General features: G+C 33.0%; 2 pseudogenes; both read left to right on the top strand.

The window, feature by feature from the left end:
- The first annotated feature begins 921 nt into the window (after positions 1-921).
- LOC120216276 lies at positions 922-2424 on the top strand (annotated as a pseudogene).
- A 7458-nt stretch (positions 2425-9882) lies between these two features.
- Positions 9883-12231, top strand: LOC120216159 (annotated as a pseudogene).
- The last annotated feature ends 5168 nt before the right edge of the window (positions 12232-17399 follow it).

The following is a 17399-nucleotide window of genomic DNA, read 5'->3' as shown; positions in this document are numbered from 1 at the left end:
TAGAGTAGTACTTTAACGGCATTTTTATACAAACGCCGCAATAGGTTCACACATAGTGGCATTTTTTCAACAAACGCCATGACAGAGTAGTACTTTAGCGGCGTTTTTATAAAAACGCCGTTATAGACATGCATTTCAGTGGCGTTTTTATACAAACGCTGTTATAGACTTGTACTTTAGTGGCGTTTTTATACAAACGCCGCTATAGACTTGTGTTTTAGTAGCTTTTTAATTACAAATGCCGTTATAGATTCGTATTTTAGTGGCATTTTTGTACAAACGCCGCTAAAGACTCGTACTTTAGTGGCGTTTTTATATAAATGCTAAAGACTAGTACTTTAGTGGTTTTTTTATAAAAACGCCGCTATAGACTCTTGTTTTAGTGGCATTTTTAATTACAAACGCCGCTATAGACACGTGTTTTAGTGGTATTTTTGTACAAACGCCACAAATTTACAGTTTTTAAATCTTACCACCCTTAAACCCATTTTTTATTTCCTTGGCATCTTCTTCGATATCGAACCATCATCCTCTCCTAAAACCCTAACAACCGTACATCCTCCATTTCCTTGAAAAGCATAACAATCTAAGATAATAACACTTAGGGGCTGTTTGTTTACTTCATAATGATTAAGCGCTGAATGATTCAAATGATGAATGATTCAGAGGCTCTGTATGAATGAGCTCTGAATGTGAAATATTGTTTGATAATGGCTCTGAATCATTCAGAATGTACTTCTGTGTTGAATCATTCAGCAATGTTTTGCTGAATCAATCAGCACTGAATCATTCAGAGGTGCAAAACAAACGCGCTGAATGTTGAACGGTTCAGCATTCAGTGCTGAATGATTCCATTAAGAGGTAAACAAACACCCCTTTAGTTGTTGGAGGGATAATGGGATTGAGGGTTTTAGGGAAAAAATGAAGGGGTTGTTCAAAACCAAACCTTGGACACCGGTCGAGATGGTGCAGTACTTGAATGAGCTTCTTCTTTTCATCCTCGGTAACACCAAGACCCGCGAAAAGAAACGAGAAAATAAGGTTTTATTTTTTGGCTGATTTCCGTTATCCGATTCTTTGTTCCGGGTAAACATTAAGATCTGTAAGAAATGTTGAATACGAATCGCTTTTCTTTAGTTCTTTTGAATTATCGAGTGGAGGATCTTGATTCGATTTGCAGGCCCGTCAAAATGTTACCCATGTGATTGTGAATCTACAAAGACAAAAGGTGAATTCAAAAGTAATTGCTTCCGACTATCTGGGAAATAACTTGGATATCATGGATACTATGTTACCTGGGTAAGATTTTTTTTCTCTTGAAATATTTGTTTTCGATGTATATTCAACATCAAAATACATGAAAAAACTTAATGATTGTATGATAAATCGAATCAAATTCCGGGTTCTAACTGATCGTGCTTGTGTGGAAATCAGTTATGAAGACTGTGATATTGCATGGACTTATGGTTCAATCTTAAGGGAGTGCATCCGTCATCATAATGTTGCTAGGTAAGAACATAAAAAATGGTTAATGTGTGATTTGTTTTCAAAGTGTTTGACAAAATGCTTCACCAAATGGTTACATTTAGTAATTAAACTGAAATGTTATATCAGAAACTTGAGCATAATTTGTGGTGACGAATATCAAACATATCAATTAGCACGATTAATTATGCTCTTCGATACTGATTTGCTGCCAATTCTTTCATAATCCATTATCTGCTAAGAATTAAAAGGATCGAACAATGTCTGACACTCATAATTGGGACAAGGCTATGTATCACAGACTATAGAATGTGAACCCATGGCTGCTTAGTTGCATATATAATTATAGTGCTCATAATTCCCTCAGTTTATTGGGGGAAAATAAGCTTAAAATTGATGATTTTGGTGGGTTGATTTTACAGGCATGTCTTGGAATCAGACCATGTGAAGAAGTTCTTTCAGTATCTGCAGAATCCAAATTTTGAAATAGCATCAGATGTTCAAGCCACTTTTAAAGTTGAGTACAATTTTTTTCTTTTTCTTTTGTGTGTGTTTTAGTTTGTGCAAAACAAAAACAAGCATGAACTCTTGAGTGACACACAAAAACATGTGCAGGAGCTTTTGACAAGGCATAAATCCACTGTGGCTGAATTCCTTTATGCAAATTATGACTGGGTAAAGTGCTCGATTACATACACATATAATTATATATCTATGTATAATCATAGTGAGTAATATAAGAACGTGTTCAGAAGTTGGAAAGAACAATTTAAATCTCTGATGAAAATGTTATGTTTCTTACAGTATAACATAAAGATGGAAAGAACCATTTAAATATATGATGAAAATGTTATATTCTTACAGTTTTTCCATGAATAGAACACCAAACTGCTACAATCGAAAAGTTACATCACCAGACGACTTGCTGTGAAGGTATAATACACTATTTTTGCTGGTGAGAAATTTAAGAACTTTGGGTTCTCAAAATAAAGTAAAATTACCAACTTTATCATCATTGGTTTTTATTCCCACTTCACAACTATCTCATGCATATGATTTTGACATCTCTATATGATGTATTTCATTAGTTTGATGTTTTTATCCTTTGATAACAATAGTGGTGGTTAAATTTTGTCTAGTTATATTCTAATAGTTAATTGCCTACAATCTCATACCCCTTTTATTTATATTTTTTCCACTCTTCTTAGTTTACATTATAATTGCTACGATTGATGAATGTATAGGGACATGCTTGTAGAGTCCATGTTTCTATAGGCTCTTAATCGAAGGTTCTTTAAAATATCTCGTGGAAAGGATCCACCATATTTCTCATGCTCTGCTGCCTATGATGATATTGTTCGCTCTTTAAAAGCTTATGTTATTAGCTCTTATTGTAAAGAAAAATGGACTTTACAGGTCCTATAATCAATGTTATTTGAGGTTTGCTATCCATTTTTCTTTTCTCTTTACTTTTATATATTATATCTTCTTGTTTCTCAATAATATCATGTTGCAGATTCGAGTCTCCAAAATGTGCTCTGTCAACTACTACGGTGTACAAAACACCAATAGGGGACTTACCTATTGATCTGGAAGGTGAAGTAATGTCCATTTACATTGAGATAAATATTGTTTTTCTTCTAATGAGAATCAGAATAGTTTTGTTGACAAGTCCATTTACGCAATTGTTGCATGCTTCTGTAGTCAGATTCAGTTCCGGTTGGTGAAGATCAGAAGCAGCATTTAGAGATGACTCGTGAGTTAGCTGAGCGTGAAGACTAAATTCTAGTGAACAATATTTTTTAATTGAAAGTGAAAGCACCTAGACTAAATTGTAGAGAACAATGTCAAACTACATTACATTTAATTTTAATGTTTATAAATTTTAAGTTATTTTGTTTTTAAGTATTTTTCTACATTACTTGTGTCTTAATTAAAATGTATGGTTATTGTTAATTATATAAAGCTACATGATATTAAATTTAGATGTTGTGGAGCAGAAATGAAATATGCAAAATCAATTAATCTTAGCCAATGAAAGGTAATTAGCGGCGTTTGTATCCAAAAACGCAACTATAGATATGACCTTTTGCGGTGTTTGTTTCAAAAATGCCGCTATAGATTTTGACCTTTTCCAGCGTTTGTCCAAAAATGCCACTATAGATATGACCTTTTGCGGCGTTTGTTCCAAAAACGCTACAATAGATCTAACCTTTTGTGGCGTTTGTATAAAAAAACGGCGCTATAAATCTGACTTTTTACGGCGCTTGTTCCAAAAACGCCGCTATAGATCTTGATTTATTGTGGCGTTTTTTGTTCTCAAACGCCGCTAAATTTAGCGGCGTTGGTATGGCCGGCGCTTCTTGCGGGGTTTTTCCTATCGCCACAAGTGTTTTTAGTGGCGCTTAAAAACGCCGCTAAAACTCTATTCTGTTGTAGTGATGGTTTGTAAAATCATATGATTGAGTTTTGTAATGTTTTAAACGTATATATGTAAATGGTAATTTTATACGGATGAAAACTTAGATTTTTATGAATTTATACGTATTTGCCGAAGTTACTATAGCAGTGCATCGATACATAATTTATATTCAAAATTTTTCACTGTTCACTGTATTGTTCATACCGTATAGTACTATTCATAAAGACATATTTTTTCCAAATTTTTATAATGAAGCATAATTTAATATTATTTATTGTATTTTCTTAATATAAGTTCAAATGTTTTGATATTTTGTAAGAATATTGTTTTAAAAAGTTAATGTGACATCTCGGACTCGTATCTGGGTCGGGTACGAGTTGAGGGTGTTACAAGTGTTAAGTTTTTTTTAACTTTAATTATTTTTTTACAGAAATTCGTTGGTTTTATTCAAAATAGAAAATATCTAGAATTACAATGAAATTTTTTAACTCTTAGTCTTCTCCAATCTCAATCTAAAAAAACACTACGCTCTTCTTTATTTTTTAATTTATTATTCAAAATCAAGTTCTATATCATAATATTCATACCCACATCCAATTTTTATTCCCTTAATTATAACACCCTAATCCGATCCAACCCGGAAACTCAGTGGATTAGAATGTCACACGGAACCACCAAAGTGGCCAACTATTTTTTTTTGAAAACTTTTTTAAACACATCCATAAATCACATTAAGATAAAATAAACAAGAATACCTAGTATAGTAGGTTTACAAAATATGGGGGAGCTCCCAACAATAGCCTCCAAAATAATAGTATTCAAATAGAGTAATGATTCGACACTACATAAAGGTCTAAGATAGTACACACCACTATAATAATCGAGACGTACTCTGGAAGATGATCAAGTCTGGAATCTTGTATCTGGCGACGAGCTCCTAGAACCAGTACCTACGAACCTGCGCATGAAAACGCATTCCATACGCTGAGCTCACAAGTTCAGTGCCACTAGGGCTGTAAATGAGACGAGACAGATCACGAGCTACTCGAGATCGACTCGGTCAAGGCTCGATAAATACTTGGATCGAATGGATTTGATTCGAGCTTGAGCTCGACTCGAATTATTAACGAGCCAAAACGAGCTACTTGATTCTCGACTCGAAAAGCTTGTGAGCAGCTCGAAAATATAATATATTAAGATTTTATTTTTAAAAAAAATAAATTATTAATAATATTAACATTTATGTGTCGATTTGTTTTAAAAAAAATACAGTAAGACTTTCATGTATTTAAGGTTCAGGTTCGAGTTTGAAGCTTCAATTTAGTTAAGTTTAAGATTTTGTTTATTTCGAGCCTTTTCGAGTTGCTCACGAGCTTTAATTCAGGATTTTGAGTTCGAGTCGAGCTTAAAAATTTTAAGCTTACAAGTTTTCGAGTCGAGTCGAGTTGCATTTCAGAGTTTTCGAGTCGAGTCGAGCTCAGCGATACTCGAGCTCAGCGATACTCGAGCTCAGCGATACTCGAGCTCGACTCGGCTTGTTTACACCCCTAAGTGCCACACAAATAACCCAACTATACTATATGCATTCAACATATGAGCATGCCACATGCATAGTTATGAATCATGCATACATTTATTACACAACGAAAGTAAGCATCATGGTGTAGCTCGGGGTAACCATAGCATCACAGAACTCGCACCCTTATTTGCCTACTAAGGGTACTTTGAGTAAGATATGGATCACTTAGCATCAGTAAATCATCCAACTAGCATTTAAAGTGCATAAGTACTAGTTTGGATATATTCAGATAATCCTCATTCTATCACGCAAACGTCATACAAAGTGACTCGGGTATCCTTATCGTTTCCTAAACATCAATCAAAGGCATAAGTTCTATGGAATCTTACCTCATCAAGATCTTATGTTATCACACAAATATTAATGTTTTCACTTGTATTCTTATTGGAGAGTTTCTCTCTCAACAAAAACCTTGCATTCTTCCTTCTACTACAAGTTAGGCTTACCGCCTAAATATTCACGATGGTACCGATGCTCCTTCTTGGGTATTGGTACTCCACTTCCTAGGGTATCGATACTTCCCCGAGTATAGGTACCAAAATTACATTCAATGTTTTGAAAAATGCTCCAATATAGATAACCCTATAGAGAGTATTGATACTCTACCCTCAGTATCGGTACTTACATTATCGATACTCATGTAAGTACCGATACTAAAATTACTTTCAATGTTTTGAAAAATACCCCGATATTGATACCCCTATTGGGAGTATCGATACTCTACCCTTGGTATTGATACTCCTATGAGTACCAATACCAAAATTGGCTACTGGAATCTGATCAAGTCCCCAAGTATTGATACTAGGCTTTTGAGTATTGATACCATATGAGCAGTATCGATACTCTCCTCACAAACCCTTTGAATTTTTCCCATTCACGACTAGCAATATCGATATTGTTAATATAATATTGATACCCTCAACCCAAAAAACTTTATTTCTCTCGTCTAAAACCTCCAAAAACACTCTTAAGGTGTCCCCAAGACCCAAAAATGGTGTTTAAAACTTATTTGAAGTTTAAAGATCATGAAAGGTTATTACTTTATGCATGGATAACAACAAATTCTTGTTTTCATGCTTTTAACCCCAAATGCACCCAAATGACTCATACACTCATACAGGCATCAAAACTACACATGTTGATCTACAAGTAGTAAAGAGAGGTTAGAAGTGTGTTACCTTACATCTAGAAGATGAGGAATCAACTCAAGGATCACCCAAACACCACTTTATCTTTTTCCTTGCTTTTGGAGCCTTCACCCACTTCTCTCACTAAAACAATCAATGGAATGAGTTATTAACTCATCTAAAGAAATTAGGGGAGGTAGAAACGAGATTATAAATATCAAAATGAGTTAGGATTAGTTTAGGGTTTTAAAACCCAAACCCCCTTACTAACCTCCTCCATAGCTACCACAACCATTTGTTGAGTTGGAGAGCTTGAAATGAAGCTCTAAAAAAGTTTCAACTTACCTTCTTTGCTTCACCAAGGAATTCCTTCCCTACAAGGCTTCCTACCAAGCTATTGGGTTTATCTAAGGTCCTCTCGGGTTAGCTCGAAACTACTAACCCGGGAATCGGGGCATTACATTAATTGTATTTAACGTATGTTCTTAACAAAATAGTGAAAATAAGGTTTGACTAAATTTAATCATTTTTCTACGATTTACTTATATAATATTAAATTAATTATTCAAAGTAATAAAATATAGTTTCGCTCTATAAGGCCTATTTTTTAGTTTTTTTTTTCAGGGCTCTAAAAATATTCAAAACGACTCAACATGAAAGGATCACAAATATAATTTTAAAGTATACACAATTAATAAAATAAATAAATAACTAAAAATCTTGCTAAGACGGACGCAAGATTTTATTTTAAAGGCATGAATTTCTAAAATTTTAGAAATAAAGGAACTTATAAAATTTTAAGAAATGAAAAAACATGTTTTCAATAAAAAATTATATAAAAATTTTAAAATATAAAGTAATTTAAAATTTTAGAAAATGATTACACCCACTCAGTCCATCCCTTGAGATGAGATGTGAATCCACAAATTTAGAGTTTCAAACAGGGTTTTGATTTTTGGTTCTCCATATTATAAAATTTATTGTTATTATTTATTTTTCTTTTCGTATTCGAAGAAGATAACAGGTGAATAAATAATGTTTAGAATTCTTTAAATTCACAAACAATAAAGTTAACCCTAAAATTCTTCTAAAGTTTTTAGAATTGACATTAAACTTTGAAAAATCACATATACACGCTTAAACTTTCTGAAATTTCTAATTTAACCCCTTGATTCCAAATTTACCATTTCAATTCTAATTTTACAGAATTAAGAAAAATTAAAGATGCAATTAAACTTGATGATAATCTTCGAATCGCAGATCCTTAGTGTATATGCTGTAGTTCCTTACTTGCTTTTTCTACAACAATAGCTACCTGCTCAACAACCTTCCAACCAGATTTTTATTTATTTATTATATTCTATCATATTAACATCCATTATGTCTATAATCATCACATGACGAAAATATTATCTTTAGAGGTCTTGAGATTGAACATGTTATTTTTAAGAGTGTTTGAACATTTATTGTCAAATAATTGAGAATATTTTGATTAGATACCACCTTAGTTTAAAAAAAATATGATATCGAGACTTGAGAATGACGATAGACTTCATACCATGGAAAATGGCCATAAAAATTCTCTAATCAAATTAACTCTGTAAATGTTCTCCCAGCTTTTGAAATTTCTAAACAGACCTACACAGATTACGTAAAAATCACAAGGAAACAATATTCCAAAGCAAAGTCTCAACTTTACACATGCAGGTGCAGCTGCTTTACAATTCATTTCCTTCTTTTGAATCTTTAATAAAAGGCAATAAAGCAATCTGAAAGAATACATGGACTAATACATGAGCTTTAAAGAGATAATGACAAATACATTATATATGATATGTATGTTTGGTAATATAAAATATGTTATAGAAATTACATGATGATATGTTTGTTCCTTAGTGTAGTGATATATGTGTTATATGATGTGTATATGGTAAGTAAAAGGGATTAATGATAGTATTTGCAGATGTATGCATTTTGTTTATATGAAATGTTATATGGTTATATTATATGTTTTATATGCCTCACTAAGTCAGTGACTTAGCATGTGATTATTTCACACGTAGGTTCCAAGAAAAGGAAGAATGATAAAAGTTAAGCAAAACATGTCAGATTCTCCTTTCCAAATATCAGATCAGAAAAGAATTAAATAGTATGTATTTTGTAATAATGATAGTGGTTGACATGTAATAGAGATTTGAATCTGATATGCTCTAAATGTACAATAGCAAAATTGTTCTACAGTGGCGTTTTGAGAGTAAACGCCACTAACTTTAAACATATAGCGGCGTTTACATTCCAAATGCCACAAAATGGTAACTTTAGTGGCATTTTTATATAAAACGTCATTATAGAGTAGTACTTTAACGGCATTTTTATACAAACGCCGCAATAGGTTCACACATAGTGGCATTTTTTCAACAAACGCCATGACAGAGTAGTACTTTAGCGGCGTTTTTATAAAAACGCCGTTATAGACATGCATTTCAGTGGCGTTTTTATACAAACGCTGTTATAGACTTGTACTTTAGTGGCATTTTTATACAAACGCCGCTATAGACTTGTGTTTTAGTAGCTTTTTAATTACAAATGCCGTTATAGATTCGTATTTTAGTGGCATTTTTGTACAAACGCCGCTAAAGACTCGTACTTTAGTGGCGTTTTTATATAAATGCTAAAGACTAGTACTTTAGTGGTTTTTTTATAAAAACGCCGCTATAGACTCTTGTTTTAGTGGCGTTTTTAATTACAAACGCCGCTATAGACACGTGTTTTAGTGGTATTTTTGTACAAACGCCACAAATTTACAGTTTTTAAATCTTACCACCCTTAAACCCATTTTTTATTTCCTTGGCATCTTCTTCGATATCGAACCATCCTCCTCTCCTAAAACCCTAACAACCGTACATCCTCCATTTCCTTGAAAAGCATAACAATCTAAGATAATAACACTTAGGGGTTGTTTGTTTACTTCATAATGATTAAGCGCTGAATGATTCAAATGATGAATGATTCAGAGGCTCTGTATGAATGAGCTCTGAATGTGAAATATTGTTTGATAATGGCTCTGAATCATTCAGAATGTACTTCTGTGTTGAATCATTCAGCAATGTTTTGCTGAATCAATCAGCACTGAATCATTCAGAGGTGCAAAACAAACGCGCTGAATGTTGAACGGTTCAGCATTCAGTGCTGAATGATTCCATTAAGAGGTAAACAAACACCCCTTTAGTTGTTGGAGGGATAATGGGATTGAGGGTTTTAGGGAAAAAATGAAGGGGTTGTTCAAAACCAAACCTTGGACACCGGTCGAGATGGTGCAGTACTTGAATGAGCTTTTTCTTTTCATCCTCGGTAACACCAAGACCCGCGAAAAGAAACGAGAAAATAAGGTTTTATTTTTTGGCTGATTTTCGTTATCCGATTCTTTGTTCCGGGTAAACATTAAGATCTGTAAGAAATGTTGAATACGAATCGCTTTTCTTTAGTTCTTTTGAATTATCGAGTGGAGGATCTTGATTCGATTTGCAGGCCCGTCAAAATATTACCCATGTGATTGTGAATATACAAAGACAAAAGGTGAATTCAAAAGTAATTGCTTCCGACTATCTGGGAAATAACTTGGATATCATGGATACTATGTTACCTGGGTAAGATTTTTTTTCTCTTGAAATATTCGTTTTCGATGTATATTCAACATCAAAATACATGAAAAAACTTAATGATTGTATGATAAATCGAATCAAATTCCGGGTTCTAACTGATCGTGCTTGTGTGGAAATCAGTTATGAAGACTGTGATATTGCATGGACTTATGGTTCAATCTTAAGGGAGTGCATCCGTCATCATAATGTTGCTAGGTAAGAACATAAAAAATGGTTAATGTGTGATTTGTTTTCAAAGTGTTTGACAAAATGCTTCACCAAATGGTTACATTTAGTAATTAAACTGAAATGTTATATCAGAAACTTGAGCATAATTTGTGGTGACGAATATCAAACATATCAATTAGCACGATTAATTATGCTCTTCGATACTGATTTACTGCCAATTCTTTCATAATCCCTTATCTGCTAAGAATTAAAAGGATCGAACAATGTCTGATACTCATAATTGGGACAAGGCTATGTATCACAGACTATAGAATGTGAACCCATGGCTGCTTAGTTGCATATATAATTATAGTGCTCATAATTCCCTCAGTTTATTGGGGGAAAATAAGCTTAAAATTGATGATTTTGGTGGGTTGATTTTACAGGCATGTCTTGGAATCAGACCATGTGAAGAAGTTCTTTCAGTATCTGCAGAATCCAAATTTTGAAATAGCATCAGATGTTCAAGCCACTTTTAAAGTTGAGTACAATTTTTTTCTTTTTCTTTTGTGTGTGTTTTAGTTTGTGCAAAACAAAAACAAGCATGAACTCCTGAGTGACACACAAAAACATGTGCAGGAGCTTTTGACAAGGCATAAATCCACTCTGGCTGAATTCCTTTATGCAAATTATGACTGGGTAAAGTGCTCGATTACATACACATATAATTATATATCTATGTATAATCATAGTGAGTAATATAAGAACGTGTTCAGAAGTTGGAAAGAACAATTTAAATCTCTGATGAAAATGTTATGTTTCTTACAGTATAACATAAAGATGGAAAGAACCATTTAAATATATGATGAAAATGTTATATTCTTATAGTTTTTCCATGAATAGAACACCAAACTGCTACAATCGAAAAGTTACATCACCAGACGACTTGCTGTGAAGGTATAATACACTATTTTTGCTGGTGAGAAATTTAAGAACTTTGGGTTCTCAAAATAAAGTAAAATTACCAACTTTATCATCATTGGTTTTTTATTCCCACTTCACAACTATCTCATGCATATGATTTTGACATCTCTATATGATGTATTTCATTAGTTCGATGTTTTTATCCTTTGATAACAATAGTGGTGGTTAAATTTTGTCTAGTTATATTCTAATAGTTAATTGCCTACAATCTCATACCCCTTTTATTTATATTTTTTCCACTCTTCTTAGTTTACATTATAATTGCTACGATTGATGAATGTATAGGGACATGCTTGTAGAGTCCATGTTTCTATAGGCTCTTAATCGAAGGTTCTTTAAAATATCTCGTGGAAAGGATCCACCATATTTCTCATGCTCTGTTGCCTATGATGCTATTGTTCGCCCTTTAAAAGCTTATGTTATTAGCTCTTATTGTAAAGAAAAATGGACTTTACAGGTCCTATAATCAATGTTATTTGAGGTTTGCTATCCATTTTTCTTTTCTCTTTACTTTTATATATATTATATCTTCTTGTTTCTCAATAATATCATGTTGCAGATTCGAGTCTCCAAAATGTGCTCTGTCAACTACTACGGTGTACAAAACACCAATAGGGGACTTACCTATTGATCTGGAAGGTGAAGTAATGTCCATTTACATTGAGATAAATATTGTTTTTCTTCTAATGAGAATCAGAATAGTTTTGTTGACAAGTCCATTTACGCAATTGTTGCATGCTTCTGTAGTCAGATTCAGTTCCGATTGGTGAAGATCAGAAGCAGCATTTAGAGTTGACTCGTGAGTTAGCTGAGCGTGAAGACTAAATTCTAGTGAACAATATTTTTTAATTGAAAGTGAAAGCACCTAGACTAAATTGTAGAGAACAATGTCAAACTACATTACATTTAATTTTAATGTTTATAAATTTTAAGTTATTTTGTTTTTAAGTATTTTTCTACATTACTTGTGTCTTAATTAAAATGTATGGTTATTGTTAATTATATAAAGCTACATGATATTAAATTTAGATGTTGTGGAGCAGAAATGAAATATGCAAAATCAATTAATCTTAGCCAATGAAAGGTAATTAGCGGCGTTTGTATCCAAAAACGCAGCTATAGATATGACCTTTTGCGGTGTTTGTTTCAAAAACGCCGCTATAGATTTTGACCTTTTCCAGCGTTTGTCCAAAAATGCCACTATAGATATGACCTTTTGCGGCGTTTGTTCCAAAAACGCTACAATAGATCTAACCTTTTGTGGCGTTTGTATAAAAAAACGGTGCTATAAATATGACTTTTTACGGCGCTTGTTCCAAAAACGCCGCTATAGATCTTGATTTATTGTGGCGTTTTTTGTTCTCAAACGACGCTAAATTTAGCGGCGTTGGTATGGCCGGCGCTTCTTGCGGGGTTTTTCCTATCGCCACAAGTGTTTTTAGTGGCGCTTAAAAACGCCGCTATAGGACTAAAAAACGTTGCTAAAACTCTATTCTGTTGTAGTGATGGTTTGTAAAATCATATGATTGAGTTTTGTAATGTTTTAAACGTGTATATGTAAATGGTAATTTTATACGGATGAAAACTTAGATTTTTATGAATTTATACGTATTTGCCGAAGTTACTATAGCAGTGCATCGATACATAATTTATATTCAAAATTTTTCACTGTTCACTGTACTGTTCATACCGTATAGTACTATTCATAAAGACATATTTTTTCCAAATTTTTATAATGAAGCATAATTTAATATTATTTATTGTATTTTCTTAATATAAGTTCAAATGTTTTGATATTTTGTAAGAATATTGTTTTAAAAAGTTAATGTGACATCTCGGACTCGTATCTGGGTCGGGTACGAGTTGAGGGTGTTACAAGTGTTAAGTTTTTTTTAACTTTAATTATTTTTTTACAGAAATTCGTTGGTTTTATTCAAAATAGAAAATATCTAGAATTACAATGAAATTTTTTAACTCTTAGTCTTCTCAATCAATCTAAAAAAACACTACGCTCTTCTTTATTTTTAATTTATTATTCAAAATCAAGTTCTATATCATAATATTCATACCCACATCCAATTTTTATTCCCTTAATTATAACACCCTAATCCGATCCAACCCGGAAACTCAGTGGATTAGAATGTCACACGGAACCACCAAAGTGGCCAACTATTTTTTTTTGAAAACTTTTTAAACACATCCATAAATCACATTAAGATAAAATAAACAAGAATACCTAGTATAGTAGGTTTACAAAATATGGGGGAGCTCCCAACAATAGCCTCCAAAATAATAGTATTCAAATAGAGTAATGATTCGACACTACATAAAGGTCTAAGATAGTACACACCACTATAATAATCGAGACGTACTCTGGAAGATGATCAAGTCTGGAATCTTGTATCTGGCGACGAGCTCCTAGAACCAGTACCTACGAACCTGCGCATGAAAACGCATTCCATACGCTGAGCTCACAAGTTCAGTGCCACTAGGGCTGTAAATGAGACGTGACAGATCACGAGCTACTCGAGATCGACTCGGTCAAGGCTCGATAAATACTTGGATCGAATGGATTTGATTCGAGCTTGAGCTCGACTCGAATTATTAACGAGCCAAAACGAGCTACTTGATTCTCGACTCGAAAAGCTTGTGAGCAACTCGAAAATATAATATATTAAGATTTTATTTTTTTTAAAAATAAATTATTAATAATATTAACATTTATGTGTCGATTTGTTTTAAAAAAAATACAGTAAGACTTTCATGTATTTAAGGTTCAGGTTCGAGTTTGAAGCTTCAATTTAGTTAAGTTTAAGATTTTGTTTATTTCGAGCCTTTTCGAGTTGCTCACGAGCTTTAATTCAGGATTTTGAGTTCGAGTCGAGCTTAAAAATTTTAAGCTTACAAGTTTTCGAGTCGAGTCGAGTTGCATTTCAGAGTTTTCGAGTCGAGTCGAGCCAGCGATACTCGAGCTCAGCGATACTCGAGCTCAACGATACTCGAGCTCGACTCGGCTTGTTTACACCCCTAAGTGCCACACAAATAACCCAACTATACTATATGCATTCAACATATGAGCATGCCACGTGCATAGTTATGAATCATGCATACATTTATTACACAACGAAAGTAAGCATCATGGTGTAGCTCGGGGTAACCATAGCATCACAGAACTCGCACCCTTATTTGCCTACTAAGGGTACTTTGAGTAAGATATGGATCACTTAGCATCAGTAAATCATCCAACTAGCATTTAAAGTGCATAAGTACTAGTTTGGATATATTCGGATAATCCTCATTCTATCACGCAAACGTCATACAAAGTGACTCGGGTATCCTTATCGTTTCCTAAACATCAATCAAAGGCATAAGTTCTATGGAATCTTACCTCATCAAGATCTTATGTTATCACACAAATATTAATGTTCACTTGTATTCTTATTGGAGAGTTTCTCTCTCAACAAAAACCTTGCATTCTTCCTTCTACTACAAGTTAGGCTTACCGCCTAAATATTCACGATGGTACCGATGCTCCTTCTTGGGTATCGGTACTCCACTTCCTAGGGTATCGATACTTCCCCGAGTATAGGTACAAAAATTACATTCAATGTTTTGAAAAATGCTCCAATATAGATAACCCTAGAGAGAGTATTGATACTCTACCCTCAGTATCGGTACTTACATTATCGATACTCATGTAAGTACCGATACTAAAATTACTTTCAATGTTTTGAAAAATACCCCGATATTGATACCCCTATTGGGAGTATCGATACTCTACCCTTGGTATTGATACTCCTATGAGTACCAATACCAAAATTGGCTACTGGAATCTGATCAAGTCCCCAAGTATTGATACTAGGCTTTTGAGTATTGATACCATATGAGCAGTATCGATAATCTCCTCACAAACCCTTTGAATTTTTCCCATTCACGACTAGCAATATCGATATTGTTAATATAATATTGATACCCTCAACCCAAAAAACTTTATTTCTCTCGTCTAAAACCTCCAAAAACACTCTTAAGGTGTCCCCAAGACCCAAAAACGGTGTTTAAAACTTATTTGAAGTTTAAAGATCATGAAAGGTTATTACTTTATGCATGGATAACAACAAATTCTTGTTTTCATGCTTTTAACCCCAAATGCACCCAAATGACTCATACACTCATACAAGCATCAAAACTACACATGTTGATCTACAAGTAGTAAAGAGAGGTTAGAAGTGTGTTACCTTACATCTAGAAGATGAGGAATCAACTCAAGGATCACCCAAACACCACTTTATCTTTTTCCTTGCTTTTGGAGCCTTCACCCACTTCTCTCACTAAAACAATCAATGGAATGAGTTATTAACTCATCTAAAGAAATTAGGGAGGTAGAAACGAGATTATAAATATCAAAATGAGTTAGGATTAGTTTAGGGTTTTAAAACCCAAACCCCCTTACTAACCTCCTCCATAGCTACCACAACCATTTGTTGAGTTGGAGAGCTTGAAATGAAGCTCTAAAAAAGTTTCAACTTACCTTCTTTGCTTCACCAAGGAATTCCTTCCCTACAAGGCTTCCTACCAAGCTATTGGGTTTATCTAAGGTCCTCTCGGGTTAGCTCGAAACTACTAACCCGGGAATCGGGGCATTACATTAATTGTATTTAACGTATGTTCTTAACAAAATAGTGAAAATAAGGTTTGACTAAATTTAATCATTTTTCTACGATTTACTTATATAATATTAAATTAATTATTCAAAGTAATAAAATATAGTTTCGCTCTATAAGGCCTATTTTTTAGTTTTTTTCCAGGGCTCTAAAAATATTCAAAACGACTCAACATGAAAGGATCACAAATATAATTTTAAAGTATACACAATTAATAAAATAAATAAATAACTAAAAATCTTGCTAAGACGGACGCAAGATTTTATTTTAAAGGCATGAATTTCTAAAATTTTAGAAATAAAGGAACTTATAAAATTTTAAGAAATGAAAAAACATGTTTTCAATAAAAAATTATATAAAAATTTTAAAATATAAAGTAATTTAAAATTTTAGAAAATGATTACACCCACTCAGTCCATCCCTTGAGATGAGATGTGAATCCACAAATTTGGAGTTTCAAACAGGGTTTTGATTTTTGGTTCTCCATATTATAAAATTTATTGTTATTATTTATTTTTCTTTTCGTATTCGAAGAAGATAACAGGTGAATAAATAATGTTTAGAATTCTTTAAATTCACAAACAATAAAGTTAACCCTAAAATTCTTCTAAAGTTTTTAGAATTGACATTAAACTTTGAAAAATCACATATACACGCTTAAACTTTCTGAAATTTCTAATTTAACCCCTTGATTCCAAATTTACCAATTCAATTCTAATTTTACAGAATTAAGAAAAATTAAAGATGCAATTAAACTTGATGATAATCTTCGAATCGCAGATCCTTAGTGTATATGCTGTAGTTCCTTACTTGCTTTTTCTACAACAATAGCTACCTGCTCAACAACCTTCCAACCAGATTTTTATTTATTTATTATATTCTATCATATTAACATCCATTATGTCTATAATCATCACATGACGAAAATATTATCTTTAGAGGTCTTGAGATTGAACATGTTATTTTTAAGAGTGTTTGAACATTTATTGTCAAATAATTGAGAATATTTTGATTAGATACCACCTTAGTTTAAAAAAAATATGATATCGAGACTTGAGAATGACGATAGACTTCATACCATGGAAAATGGCCATAAAAATTCTCTAATCAAATTAACTCTGTAAATGTTCTCCCAGCTTTTGAAATTTCTAAACAGACCTACACAGATTACGTAAAAATCACAAGGAAACAATATTCCAAAGCAAAGTCTCAACTTTACACATGCAGGTGCAGCTGCTTTACAATTCATTTCCTTCTTTTGAATCTTTAATAAAAGGCAATAAAGCAATCTGAAAGAAACCTGGATATAAAACAATGTATCAGAAGCCAATG

This window comes from Hibiscus syriacus, unplaced genomic scaffold (genome assembly GCF_006381635.1).
Source record: "Hibiscus syriacus cultivar Baekdansim isolate YM2019G1 unplaced genomic scaffold, ASM638163v2 tig00110159_pilon, whole genome shotgun sequence".
NCBI lineage: Eukaryota > Viridiplantae > Streptophyta > Magnoliopsida > Malvales > Malvaceae > Hibiscus > Hibiscus syriacus.
The sequence above is the reverse complement of the archived record's forward strand: the minus strand, read 5'-3'. Positions and strand labels throughout refer to the sequence as shown.